The sequence below is a fragment of the Pantherophis guttatus genome, chromosome 3 (genome assembly GCF_059756535.1).
Source record: "Pantherophis guttatus breed Tessera chromosome 3, ASM5975653v1, whole genome shotgun sequence".
Lineage (NCBI taxonomy): Eukaryota > Metazoa > Chordata > Lepidosauria > Squamata > Colubridae > Pantherophis > Pantherophis guttatus.
The window spans coordinates 48485479-48499038 of NC_142065.1; the positions used below are offsets into that span (position 1 = coordinate 48485479).

A 13560-nucleotide genomic window follows, 5' to 3' on the forward strand; every position below is an offset into this window, starting at 1 on the left:
ACAAATCACAAATTACCTTTGTGCCATAGACTAAATACCAATATTGCAATATAGTTCTTTGTGGGATGACTGTCATGAAAATGTTATTCTAAAACAACAGTAACCTAAAGACTGTTAAATTACAGTTCATGTCTATGCCTATGTTGCATCATAATGCAGCTGCTTATGAAAGAAGCTGTATGATAGTTATTACATTTACAAATACCCAAAATACACACACACACACACACACACACATATAATGTATGTATGCTCTGATGTTAATGACACAAAATATAATAGTCATAATGAAATCTCATGTATGCATCATCTTATTGCAGATCTCTCATATGTACGTATTATGCAGCTACTACACTAGTGTTATCTCTGATTCAGTTAAATAGTGAATATTGTATAATAGTACTGAGTAAATCCAATCAAAGGATCAAAAACTACTATGATTCATTGTTTTAATTTTGATTCTGTAATATGTATTCAAACATGGCTATTCCTTTAAAGTGATATTCAAGAAATTAATTTAGCATCTATTCATGTAGGATTGCATGACACTGCAGGACACCATATTGCAATGTCTTAAAATCAATCCATTGTTTTTGTGTTGCTATTAACAGCAGAGACTGTCAAATGGTTTTAATCACTTATGTGTTCCATTGTCAGGTTTCTGTACCGTGACACTGTTGCAAATTGTGAAGCCTGAACAAGAGATATGGTGGTGAACTGTGTGCGAGTATTGAGGGGGGAGGAGTCCTGTTAAGAAAAAACACTCCATGCTTTGGAATGTGCAGTGATCCCAGATATATACAAAGCAAAGTTAATCCATTAGAAATGCTCCAAAATATAGTCAGCCTCTATCTTTATTAGGACAAATCAAAACAAAGCAAATTTGCAAATTATAACGTCTTTCAAGTTTTGAATAACTCTTCATTGAGCTACTAAGCAAAATAGATTTGGATTTTATGTTGGAATAGTGGATGCAGGTTGGAATTAGCTGTTTTTACTTCACTGTCATATCACAAACTATGGATCCTTTGTTTGCAATTCAGGGCATCATTTGGAAAATAAATTGACCATATATAGATCATATGTAATAATCATTAAGATTCAGTTTAACTTCATAAAGGATCACAAAGCATCACATTTACACTATACTGACCAGACAAGGATGTGAGGTATAATTTGATGGATTATTAGAAACCCAATAAATGCCCCATTTAATTACTGTAACATTTTCTTCTGAAAATGAAAATGCATTTATGTTACCACATTTTAAGGTTAATTTAATTTTAAGGTTCTTTTGAACAAGCCTTCTAACGTGCTACCTGATTCATGGAATTTTACAAGGAAAGGGGCAAAAAAATAACACAACCTTCGTTTCCCATCACTTTTGTCTTTAAAACAAAACAAAAAATATTCTATTGACAAAAAAATAAATAAAAACATAATACTGTTTGACACTAGTGTTGGGAGGCGTTTGTCTGGCAGCACTATAAAATTCTGGGAACACTATAAAAATTAAGCTACAAATAAGATACTGTAAAGAAACTAACCAACCAACCTTCTACAAAGGTTTTTTTTTCTTTTTGTATGATGGTGAACCCTCCCTATTACAAAAAGGAATATGTATTAATTGAAATTGATATGGGCTGTTTAAAGACTCCACTCTTCACTCACTGATCGCAGCCTGCCTGATTCAGACTAACCCATCTACAATAAGTCTTGCTCAAGCCAGACAAAATGTCGCATTTAGTCCCCTACAGATGCGAACTATATTAAAAGTAGATGTCATATTAAAACAATTGGGTTTTCTTAATGCCTTTAACAAGGTAAAACCATTTCTCTCCCCCCCCCTTATTAAAACCCAAATATTCCCAGAAGAGAATGCAGCGCGTGAAGCACAATGCCTTCTAGCTAGACGAGAAACCCAAGCTTAACAGATTGATCACCTGCCAGGTCGCTCAAAGACCTTGCAAGACGGCGCTGGTTGTTATTATATTCGTGTGCTTACACCTGTGAACCTGTCAGGTAGCAACCCTGGTACCAAGAAGCCGTCGTCGAGCAGCAGATATTCGGCAGACTCCTACCCTCCCCGGGCCCGAATGAGCCACGCTCCCGCATACACAAGGCTCTCTACACACGTTTCAAGCAAAGTCTGCGCTGCTTGGAAGGTCTTGAGGCGAAATATCCCCTGGCAAAGCCCTCCGCGAAGCTCCAGAGAGGCGGGCAAGCGGAGCACTAACAAAATGGGCCACTACGACTTTAAGAGTCCCTTTGTCTCGGAAACATCCTTATTTACCCTCCTGCGATTCAACCAAACTTAACCCCATTTCCTCCCCCCCTCCCCGATTCACAAGTCGGGGGATGTCCCAGTTCCTGGGCGGAGCTATATGTACACCCCGGCTCCGCTTTTGAGAAACGGCTCTCGTCCAAAGCTTCGAGTTTGGAGAACGGAGCTAGGATTTCCCAGATTCCGCCCATGCCACCAGTCAGCCATTTCGTTCCATAGAAAAGGAGCCCGAGTTCCTTGGAGCGAAGCAGTTAGAATCTTTTTGATTCTTGAAAAGAACGCGCATCGCCCGACGCGTCACTCGCATAAAACCAGGGGCCGCTTCCCGCTTTTTCTTGTTACGTATATGACGTTAAGAAGAAAAAAAAAAATCGTCCCAGAAAACTCTCGACGGCTTTCGGGCGCAGACGGCGTAAACAAGATAGCTGAATAGTGAAAGCGTCACATGCCGGGGGTGGGACGGAAATAATGTGTGGCGGGCGCGTTATCCAATGACAATCAGGGGCGGAGTGAAGTTGGCAGCCAATGGCGGGCGAGGGGGGCGTGTCGTGTACCGGTTGGGGTGTCTCGCGCTTGGTGACAGCTCGCGCGTGCTGATGATGGCGGTAAATAAAGGGGCCGGAGGGGGGGCGGGGGCTTTACCCCCTTGGGGTTTAGACCTTAAATAGGGGGAAGTAGGAGAGCCCTTCCTGAGGTAGAAAAGGCTCTTTTATGCGTGGTTATAGCCGGTTGGGGAGACTACCCCCCAATTGTAGTGGAAGGTTTGAGGGGGCTCCACCCCTTTGAAGCTCAGATTCCACATTGGGGACGTGAAGGCTGTGCTCGTTTAAGCCCCACCTTCTGATTTGGAGGGAATGTCGCTCACGCGTTTGGGCAGGCCGGCAGAGGGGAAGAGGTCTTGACCCCCTAAAGAGTAGGGGGTGGGTGGGGAAGAACCTTTTCTTCTCTCAGCCCCTACTTAAAGGGGACAAGGAAGGTTGTGCTCACCGAGAAGGGGAAAGCTCTGGCCCCTCTTAGAGGGAGCGGGGAAGAAGATAGGAGCCAACTCTCCCAAATGAAAAGGTGAATAGTTGTGACAGGATTTGCCCGATCAAAGATATTGGCCAACAACTGACTTTTGAAGGTCTGAGACAGACTTTTTACTCTGCTTTGGTAAACAGGCTGTGCTACAGTGAGAGCTAGGAGTGTATTGAATCCATAGGCTTCTGTGAGATAGCTTGAGGATAGGGGCAGAAAAAAAAAGAGGGGGGGAGAAGTAAACTAGTAGACATTAAACTTGCAGGATGCTGGAAGAAAGCCACTTTAAAGAGATTAAGAACTGCATTAAGAACCTGGTAGGTATAGCATAGTTGCTGAAAGCTAAAACAGTTGTGTGCATGTTCATAGTTGTTGCCATTTGTGGCTGGAGAGCAGCAAAAGAGTTGGAAGAAATAACTGGTAGGCAAAGTAGCAATGGTTTTAAGTAGTATATTGTTGGAAGAGATGGTATAACTAGTGATGGAATGGTGATAGGCAACAGGAAGACCTCATGCTGTTGTTGCTTAGTTGTGTGTACTTCTTTGTTTGCAAGTTAGAATCTTACATGGTCAATTTCAAGTAAGATGTTTGTAACTTCTTTTTTTTACAACATTACAGCTTAAGCACCTTAAAGTTACTTTTAGAATGTATTTTGTAATTTGAAGTTTCATTCTTATTAGCATGTTGATATAAATAGCAAGATTTGGGGAGATCAGGTGATAGACGTTATATGTCCCTAGCACTGATTCAGTTGGGAATTCTTGGCCTTTAAACATGGATTGAGCTTTTGTAACAATTCATTTTCAAATGCTGTTTGTTATATAGCTACTATGCTGTTGAAATTATTACTGTATTGTTAATACTGCATTTTCATCTAAACATACATTCTGATGTAATTATGTTGATACAATGGTTCTTTAATATCTATGCTATTTTTTATCATTGAAACATTTAAATATACAAGAAAAATGAAGCATTGTTTTAAAAAATTAGCTACTTGCATTGATAGATGGGCATGATCTTATAATGGTAAACTGCAACATAAGCAGAATCTCTAGCCACCTGCATATAAATACTGTTCTCTCTGTTAAAAAGTTTTAGAGTTCTTATAGTTTAAAAATGTATTGGCTCACTGATCTTTCAAAAGGAAGCAAAGTTTTTTGCTTATTTCATTTAATTTTTTTTTCTTTCCCACCCACATTTTAATAGAAAATGAGGTGGAGCCAAGTCTTCACTCTTAACTAATATGTTTTGTCAAAATATAGTATATAAAAAATAATAGCGAAGGTGTGTAAAATCAAGCATCTCTGGTTCTTTTATGTTTTCTCCTAAGTCTTTTGTGAAATCTGGTTCCCTTTTTTGGTCACAACCATTTTAGGGTAGAAAAACATGATTTCTACTCTTTCTCACTTCCCAAAATTAAATTTCATGTTAAATACTATTTAATGTTCATTTGTTTATGAACTATTGTTTTAAATTTAAATTAGAAAAATGAGAATGCAATAGTGGCAAATATCTGTAGCTTGGATGTAGGATGAGGGTTGAAGGTTCGTTCTCTGAGCTTGTGGGTTGGTTTTTGAACATTTTATTACCAGGCTAGGTAACATTTTCAGTGGAGTTAAGGGGATGTCAGTGTTAGTGTTTATAAACAGAAGAACACTGACACTGACATCCTTAAACTCCGCTGAAGATGTTACTTAGCCTGGTAATAAAACGTTCAGAAACCAACCCACTAGCTCAGAGAACGAACCTTCACCCTCAAAAGTGAGAATGTCATACTTCTCCACTTATGGATGATATATAGATTGAATGCTTAAAGTGCAGAATGTGGAAACACTATATTTCTAATAATACAATGTGCATTTTTAAATGTTAACTATTCATATTGATTTACCTGGTACTAATCATGAAAAAACATTGGTAATAATAGAGGCAAAATAGATGTGCTTAAACATTTAAACAAATACTAATGGGTGATACAATTCACATACAATTGCAAAAATAAGTTATACTCTTTCAGTTTATTGCTTTTCAATTATACTGTCCTCTTTTTAAAATATTTGTTACTGTTACAATATTGCATTTTAGCTTGCTTATACAATTGTTATAATGCAAAAGGAAGAATCAAAGCATAGAATATGGATTTTAAAAGTAGGGAAATATAGGGTCTTCCAGATATTGGATTGCTGTTCTATCATCCCAGCTATTGGTTATGATGGCTAAGGCTATAATCAGCTAATGTTGGAGTTCAACATTACCTGGGCATACTTTGTTCCTTTTCTAAATGTCATTTTACAAATTTAATTTTCCTACTCAAAAGCACCAATGGCTATTTCACTTTTTTATTCCTAATTGGCTTTACTTACTTAGACACTAGAGTCTAGCATGGTTCTAAGTATCCATGAATAGTATATTTTAGAATTGGGTTCACAGCAGTGAAGCAATTGGAATATTGAAGAGAGAGAGTTTATCTTCAGTTATTCTTTTCTTTCTAACAATTGGAATAGGTATTATTTGGCTAAGGATTTGCAATGCTGGAGGAAAGAGGTTTCCTCAGGGGTGATTGTATTAGGTATATTTTGCTGTGGATGGCACCCATAGGAAAATCTGTTCTGCTATTTTCAACGTATTAGTTCATCCTGGCTGAATAATTCTGGCTCCAAGCTGACATACACATTCAAAATGATCCCTCTAAGTATTTCTCAGTCTGACAAATGGTAGACAATACAGAAGCATCCATCTTTGCAATCATTATTTACAGCAAAAAGATTTGCAATGCAGAATTAATAAGAGTTACTTGTATAGAATTATATTTTCAGTTTGGAATATAAAGTCACAATCTCCTCCTAGTTATTTTCTGTGATCTATTTAAATTCAGCTTAATTGTAAATAGTATTTGGCTGTAAAGGCTGTTGATTACCCTCTTTCTTCCACTCCAGCCACTATTTCAACTGCTGAGATGTTGTTGTATTCCAAAGAGAGTTGATAGGCATGGAAATTAGAGGGGGCTGAAGGGAAGTACTGAAACTTGAATGTTATGTATTTGGGGACAAAAGGGTGGGTGGGCAGTCAATGAAAGCAACAGGAAGGAGGTCCAGAATAAAAACCAGAAACTTTAGTAGACGATTAATCAGAGAAAAATACTTAAGAAAATAAGCTTACTGAAGGAGTAGTGGATGATGTCTTTGTTTTTGAGGCAACGTAATTGCCATGATAACATACAATATCCTGTAAGAAACTATAAGAAAAGTAAGGGATAGCAGATGTGAAAGAGCACTATAGTGCTAAGAAATACTACATTTCACATGGTTTTTTTTATCCTTGCCAGTATTCAAGGGTTAGCTGGATCTGCATTATCTCCAGAATCCACTAAGTCCCAAAATACTGCTGCTACTGGTTCTTTTCACAAATGGTTCAGTGGCATTCTTAAATGTGCCCTTTTGTAGCAAATTTAAAGATGGATGTTGAAAATGCTAAGAGAAAAAAAAGGATATGTTTAGAAACCATTCTCACGTATACAAACAGCCCTTTTAAGCAGCTCATAAAAGGAAGATAACTTTATGTAACCCATTATCAGGTGTTTGCAACTTGGGTGCAGCCCCTCTACCTATCCAGACAGTAAATAGAAGCTAGGTACTGTAAGTAGTTAATGCTAGACTCTCTAGGGAAAAATATCCATAAAAGTCAGTAGAATACAGACACATAGGTTTATTCTTTCAATCCTCTTTCAAGAGAAGTATTTCCAGTAATGTTTCATAACTTCCATCTGTAATGATTTTGAACATTTCTGTTTAACAACTATTTAGTATATAACATTGTATGAATATTGCTAAGATTTCTTCAAGTTGCTAAAAATTATAATAGAGCAAAGCATCTTTGTGAATATTATTTCAATAAATTAAGAATAAGTAATCTTGAAGGAACTGTGTCTACCTTGACTTAACTCTATTTATACTCTTAGTTATAGTTTGATTTGGATGATGTTTATATTGCATAAAAACTGTTTTATAGTCGGGATTAAAAAAGGAGATAACATTTTGATCTATGGAAACTGTTAGATGAGAAAATCTTCATTACACCTTACCCTTTGTATGTTTAATTGTCAATCACTGAATTATTTAATAAATGTAATTTAAATTCAATTTTTAATCTCTGAATGTAACAGACTATGATTGAATTTGTGCTATTTTCAAGTTTGGAAATTCATTTATATTTGTTACCTTAGTATTTTTAAATGTTTATTCTTAATTGGCTGTGCAGTACATTGCATGTAATGTGTGGATTATAGTTACTGATAGAACTTGTGCATAATTGGCCCAGTCCTTTGCAAGCTAGTTGTGTGTGTGTGTATCCTTAAGAGCTGGTAATATAAAAGAAATTGCCACAGATTTCTCTGTGCCTAAAAGAGTGAGATTCAGCAGTTACCAAATCTATTGTGTCAGGATAGCAGGCAGTTCTTAGTTTTATCTAGTGTATGTTATTCTCTTATTGAAAATTATACAAAATAAAGCTCCAGAACGAAAGTATATGTTAAGAACTGTTACATATGACTGGAGATGATAATTTGAGGAGCTGGTGGATACAGTTGGAATTTGTGAACATATCAGGGGAACTCTCACAAAATGGCTGTTGGGGGAGCCTTTTCTATTCACAAAATGGCTGTCATAATGTACCTAGCTGGCTACAGAACACCCATTATAGGTAAATGGGTCAAAGACAAATTGGTCAGCTAGCTTTTCCTACTAATCTCCCCCTTCCCCGGATACTTCCTACTGTCTCAGGTTTTTGTTCCTTTTCTCTGGGCAAATGGACACATTTCCATACAAATACATGGATGCAACCACTCTTTATGTTTCTGTTCTACAAGTGCCTAGGAATCTTCTGTGGAGCCCAGAATTGTCCTTTTAAACAGATATTTATAAGAAGCTTTGTCAGCTTTCAATTTCATTTTCATGCAGTGTTAACCCAAGCCAGATTTAAAATAGCTTTCCCCAAGGTTTATTGTTTATATAACCAATGTACGAAGGCAGAATTTAGAATGGGATGTTAATGGTGATGGTGATGCAAATAGTTATATTCAATATATTGATTGACCAATATTTGAGGTGGGAAGGACCATAAAATCTTTGCAAACAATCACAATGTACTTACATTAAATGAGTTGAAAAGAAATAATTAAATATTTATTTAGAGGAAAAAATAATTTTATTGCTAAACTGGTGGTAAATATTTTAAAAGAACTATTTATATTATATATATCTAATAAAATAAAGATGCAAGATATCTTCAGCCATGTACTCAGCTTTGCAAAAAGAAAGGAACATATTGCCCATCATAGCTAACTAAATCAAAAGATATTTTTCTTGCTGAAAATAAGAAATGAATTGCCCAATTTATAGTTGGAATCAGTGAATGCAATCCCAATAAATTGGAAACATTGGGTTTTCATACACATACATCTTATTATTAAGTTCAAACTATTACTTTGAACTGTATATCATCCTAGACTCTAGGTTAGATACTACCTGTAAACATTAGTTCTTCTGATTCAATGCTGAGGGTTTATTTTAATTCTAAATTCTGCATGAATTTTATTTCTAGTAGAAATTATTGTATTTATCTTGAATGCTGTTCAGGTATCACGTAATTTTCAAAGACCAATCTATATTGTTAATTTAGATTGTAAAATATATTTTAAAATGACATTTTTCTGTAAACTGTTCTGTTAAATAATTGTTTAATTTAGTTTTTTTCTATTTTTTTTCTAGAAGCAGACTACGAATAAAATTAAAATTTCAGGCCTATGAACACTTGTCCTTGATTAGCAAGCTGTCTGTGTGATTCCTGCATGCTCTGTAGATCAATTTCCCTCCTCCACCTCCTGAACTCATTACAATTAATGGTAACTGTTATGAGAGATAAAGACTTAAATACTTTTGAAAAAGACCCATAACATTGTGAACAGTACTGGAATGCTTTATGTATTTGTGAAACAGATTATTTTTATGAGTAGCCCTGTAAATGTAAATAATTCCTTTGTGTGTGTGTGTGTGTGTGTGTGTGTGTGTGTGTGTGTGTGTGTGTGTGTTAATGATTTCCTTTTTAAAAAATAGTACTTTCAGCTATTTTTAAGATCCCTTGTAATAAAATATGAATGCCAATTATTATATATTATTGTAGTTTAATCCTCCCATCTCTTATATATTTATATAGTCATGCATATAAACAAATATAAATGTGGGATTGGACATGAGTCCTTTTTGCTAAATAAACAAAAGCCTGTCTTTTATTGCATCTAATTTTCTCCCCACTTATTAAAATGTTGGACTAGGACTAGGACCCAGATACAACTGACCCTCAGCCATGGAACTCACTGCATGACTTTAGATTAATCATTCCCTCTCTGCCCAATATCATTTCTCACTGGGTTGTGAGAAAAAATGGGAAGGGAGAGAGTGATGAACATTGTTTGAGCTCTTGGAAGGAAAGCAGGATGTAAAATTGGATTGCTATTTTTTTATACCGTAGTTCTATTTCTATGTTTTTAAAAGTGACCTATAAATTGAAAATACATAAATGAAGTTATTTTTGATGTTGAGATAGGCAAGAACGAGGAAAGTTTGTGTGTGCGCCACGATGTTAAGGCTTAGGGCCAAAGCTAATAAAAAATGTCTAACTTACAGTTTCTGATTGGTTTCAGCAGTGTAGATGTCTTTAAGTCATTTTCTGGGTGAAAGCACTTCCACACAAGGTCTTTCCACCACCCCAGGACCAGCTTCAGATCTTACACTGTTGCCTGCATTCACCAGCTGAGCTGGCTTATTTCTGGTTCAGTGGTGGTATATCCAAAATTGCACCAAAAGAAGTAATCTTTTTTGCTTTGCAGAGTTTGTGGGTGGCCTGTTCTTGCGTTGGTGGGACTCTTTTGGCTTCTGGGCTTCAGCTGATGTATGTTCTGTTCACAGGATCTTAAAAGAGAAAGGTGTCTGAATAGCTTCCAAGTCTCACTCAATATGCATTCAGATTGTGTGTGTGTGTGATTCAACAAATGCAGATAGTTTTTTAGTGGTTTCACCTTAAAATGTAACTCACATGAGCAGTTTTGACTGTGCAAATACTTGCAAATGATATTTTAGACAGAAATTTTCAAACTTTTTCAGGCTGTAAAGCCTGTTAATTTTTTTTAAGTCTTACAATCTCCTATCAATAGTCAAAGCTCTAGTGAATGAAAGGGTTTTGTTTTTGTTTTTTGTTTGCTTTTAGTCTTTTATGGAATCCTATTAAGTTCTCATGGAATTTTAGGATTCCATTGAACACTTTGAAAGCACTACCTTAAGGTACAGTAGCCAGGCAAAGGAAGCAAGAGTTTTATCTGTATTCCATTTCTCTTATATATCCAACATGCAAAATCCCAGGATACATCTTGATGTTTTGTTCTAGCAATTTTCTTTTCGTTAGAGTTGGGTAAGAGGTAAAGGGTTCTGGATTGCTTCAAACTTTCTTTCCTTTAAGAGGAATGTCTGTCTGAAGGAATGTCCGTCTTGATGTCTGTCTGAAGGTATTGTTTCTTCTCTGCCTTTCTCCTTTTGTATTTCCATCTTTTCAGCAAGGTTGCAACCATTACAGTAGTTGTAAAATTTGTAGTACATTCCTCAGTAGAAGTCTTCTCAGTGCAACAAAGTAAAGGAATGACAGCTTGGCAGCTATTATTTTTGGACAAATAATAGGAAGGGTCAGAATCCAGACGAGTGGTTTTTGCACTCTCCATTTGCTAGCTGGAGAAATAGCACTGATTGGCTCATGATGTCTCCTTGTTCTCTTTATTTTGGGGTCAGCAAAATTGAAGGCAGTCACAGACTGGCTTCAAGCTTTTTGGTGATAAATTGATAACATTGTGCTGAGGAAGTTACTTGATTGTTGAAATTTATAATTAAGTACTTATGCATAGGCTGTAAACCAAAATGTACTTACTAGAAAGCATGGAGTCCTTGGTGCTCTCTGACTTTGGTTGTTTGCTTGCACACATTTCATTATCCAACTGGGTAATATCAGTGTGGGTAAGTGTGGGATTTGCTCCCTGTTTATATATAATAGCATGGCCTGCCAATGTTAGAGGGACTGTGGTTTTTTTTTATAGTTCCATCAACTTCTCCCAAGACAAAGAATAAATCAAATACTGTATAGTGACTGGTGTTGGAATTTCCCCAACTTTCAATGGGGAGGTTGAGTTAATGGCCTCCATGGCAACCATAGGCTAGTTCCAGACAGCAGAAAGTATACTTTCTGAGAAAAATCTCCAACTTCAAGCACAGACACTTGCATCTTGTCATTCGAACAGGAGGACACCTGATCACAGCTAAGTGGTGATCATTAAGAAGTACATTAAGAAGTCAGTGAACAATGTGGTACTTTTAATGAAATTATGTTCTCACCTTACTGTTTACTACACAGTAAGAATAGTTAAAGAAACTATTGGAAATGAAACTAATTAAAAGTAATTTAATTTTCCAGTAAGTCTAATAATCATAATAGTCTGATTGATTTTTATAGTATTTGTTATCAATTTGTAAGATTTACCATTTAATAAACAGTAAATGGAATTATAGTACCCCAAATATGTATTATTTGATTGGAGTATATAAAGTGTTAGGATCATGTGTTCATTTGTTATGTTATTTAAGTATTAATACCAAGATGAAATTATTTGGATCAGAAATGCAGCCCTAGAAAGGTAATTTCCAATTAGAACTACTCTCTTGTAAAGCTTCTTGAATATAAAGGAAATGTGCACATATGCAAAAGTAGATCTGCTTTGCTTAACTTGTAAATGCACACTATGTTTGGTAAGAATTATTTAGGCTATGCATATACAGACAATCCTTGATTTACCATCATTTGTTTAGCAATCATTACAATGGTGCTGAAGAAATGAAAAAGATTTCAGTTTGTTTTTTAACTGAACTGTACAGCTCATGTTATATTAAAGGTAGAAAAACTCTGAAGTGATTTATCTTTGGTTTTTTTTTCCATGTCAGAAGCCTGGTATTTTAACAGGAGTGTGTAGGCTTTTTATAGCAATTGTAGAGTTTGTAATTTACCATATTCATCAAAATGCCTTTGGTCAGCTAGAAGATGATAATGCTTCAAGAAAGGGGAAAAATGTGTACACTTCTTCTTTCTTCAGGCATTTGCTCCCCAGGTTCCATTTCAGTGGAAAAATTAACATTCAAAAACACTATAAATTCTTGAGCATTGAGAGGAGAAATGCTTCATTAGAATTTAGAAGTACCACACTACTGTATGCTTAGGTAATCTGATAAACTGTTGATTTGAGTTGCAAAGTTTATCACTGAAAAATATCCAGTTTCTGAAATCTCTTTTTATCAGTGATGACATTCCCTGAGTAAATATGTATAGGACTCCAGCCATAATGTTGATAATTACTGATAGCTAGAAATACTCCAACTAATCTTTCTTCATAGTCCTTCTAGCACTAAAACCTCTAGAGCACATGTGTCAAACTCGCAATGTCACATGATGTGGCGTATTGCAACTTTTTTCTCTTTGCTAAATGGGGAGTGGGCGTGGCCAGCACGTAACACATCCGGCCTGCATGCCGCGAGTTTGACACCTCTGTGTTTAGAGAGTTGAGGTTCTTTCTAAGCAATAGGAGTTATAATATTATTCATATTCATATTATTCATAATATGGGAGATGGGGTTCAGTAAATATGGAATATTGACCAAAATTATATAAAGGATCAATATGCAAATAAACATAATTGCATCATTTTAATATATTTGTATACAACTATCCATTATTAAAAATCTCAAATTTGCTTACAAATAAAATGCAATATGCAAAAATTATTTTATTGATTATGTGTCATTAAGTCTAAGTCCTTAGTGACCACATAGAATTGCTCTATGAAATCTGTCTTTTAATATTACATTATCAATGTTACACTCATTGCCACAATGATGAAATCATCTTAAGGTCACATTACTTTTTGAGACTTTGGGAATCTTAGAAATTAAAAAAAAAACATATAAGAAACATTTGCTCAGCCAGGAGAACAGAACAACAGATCACCCATAAGCTTATAAATCATCTTATCCCCACAGCCTGGAAAATAGCCAAGTCTTCAACAATTTCGAAAATGTCATAATGATGGGAGTCATGAATTTTTGAGACACCATTAATATAAGGCAAGAAAAATGAAATATTTAATTATTAATAGAATCAAAATAAAATGAAAT

The 13560-nt window shown here is 35.7% G+C and overlaps 1 protein-coding gene across 6 annotated transcripts in view; it reads left to right on the forward strand.

Moving 5' to 3' along the window:
- The first annotated feature begins 2770 nt into the window (after positions 1-2770).
- Positions 2771-13560, forward strand: part of USP49 (ubiquitin specific peptidase 49) — a 31244-nt gene continuing 20454 nt past the window's right edge. For 2 of the 6 annotated variants that reach the window (XM_060689812.2, XM_087889523.1), the window contains exon 1: positions 2771-2889. The gene's annotated coding sequence lies outside the window, so the exon portion shown is untranslated. Of the gene's footprint in view, positions 3347-9047; positions 9204-13560 lie in introns of those variants that run through there. The other 4 variants (XM_060689811.2, XM_087889524.1, XM_060689813.2 and 1 more) reach the window with 3 other exon arrangements.